The following is a 1729-nucleotide window of genomic DNA, read 5'->3' as shown; positions in this document are numbered from 1 at the left end:
AAGCACACAACATAGTAAACAACCAACACATGAACATGGTATGATATGCGGGATGCAGTATACGATGCATATGCATGATTTGACAAGGAATGAAAGAACCTGGCCTCAACTTGGAAATCCAAGTGTGCCACTGGAAAGATGAGATGAAATCGCTTGAAAACTATATAAAGATCACCGGAAACGGAGTTACGGTTTGGAAACGGCAAGCAATTCAAATATGACACCGGTCTGCGATTTACAGGAAGTAGCCAACTAAATGCAACAAGATAAACATGCTACAGCACTCAAACATGGCAACAAAATACATGGCAGGGATCCATTCATGATGCTTAACAAAAGATGAACACTGAGCTATGGCCAATTTATCCACTAACAGGTTCAAACAAGCATGGCAAAAATGCAAACGGTAAACATATTTCAGACTTGGTGAAATTAACACAAGCCTGGAATTTCAGATCAGATAGCACTCTTCAGAGCCACAAAACTATATGCTACAGGACCTGAACATGGCAAAGTAAATCATGGCATGGGGCTACTCAAAGAGCTTAACAAAAGTCCCTTAGTGACCTTGAGCCAAAAGGGATCAGAAAATACAATTGCAAGCATGTGAACATGGCAAAAACATAATCAGTTCCCAGACTTAGTGAAAACTGGAACATGCTGAAACAGATATCAAGTAGGCATATTTATGAGCTCGATGCACTCACTACAGAGCAAGGCATGACAATCTAAGCATACATCCATTAAGAATACACAAAATACAAGCTAGACATGGCAAGAACAATAACATAGCATGCAAGGATCAACTACAACATCATCGGCAAAATCGCTAACAAGTAGACAATCTGCCCAGATTCACGAAATGACAAAAGTAGAGCTCGATTGACTCAGGCTAGGTTGCTCCATAATTGCAAACAAAGACATGGATGGATAGAGCACTATAAGATTAACAAAACGTCCTTACTGATCATCCTCAAAAGAGGCACGGATCACTAGGAAACAACATGAACATATGGCCATATGAGATAAACAGATCAAGGACTTAGTGGAAATGCTAAGTCCCTGAAATCAGCATTACCAAGTGCCTCACTTGGCAAGCTTGTGCTAGTCACCACACACATCACAAAAATATATGGGTTGCACCTCTGGAAAGATGGCAAAACCCTTAACAAAACATATGTAGAGCTCATGGGCATATCATGCACACAATAATCATGGCAAAAATGACAAATATCTAAATGGAGCATCAGATCTGACAATTATCTCAAGTAGCACTCTTCTAACAGCATTTCGGGCATCAAGATGAACTCAAATGAAAATGATGCAATGAGATGAAATGATGTGCTCTCAGAGACGAACATTTGATATGCTATACACCCAAAACGGAGTTATGGATGCGGAGTTACAATGCGATGAACATGGGCATATGAAACATGGAAATCTCGGGGACTTAGTAGAAACTGGACCTCTCCGAGAAAGTCAACGGGACGGAGCGGTGCGGGATGGCTCGGTGCAGATCTGAGGCGGGGTGTTTGGATGAGATCCCGGTGGATCTCGTCCCGATCCACCGGATCTCGCGGGAGCACGGAGATCGAGGATGGACAGGAATGGCGCCACGGTGGTCGGAGCAGCGAGGATGGCCGGAGCGGCGCGGCGGCTCGCCGGAGAGGAAGCGGGGCGCCGGATCCGGGGTCTTCGGGACCCGGGGCGACGCGGGCGGCTGTGCGCG

This window comes from Triticum aestivum, chromosome 5A, assembly GCF_018294505.1.
Source record: "Triticum aestivum cultivar Chinese Spring chromosome 5A, IWGSC CS RefSeq v2.1, whole genome shotgun sequence".
NCBI classification, from domain to species: domain Eukaryota; kingdom Viridiplantae; phylum Streptophyta; class Magnoliopsida; order Poales; family Poaceae; genus Triticum; species Triticum aestivum.
The sequence above is the reverse complement of the archived record's forward strand: the minus strand, read 5'-3'. Positions refer to the sequence as shown.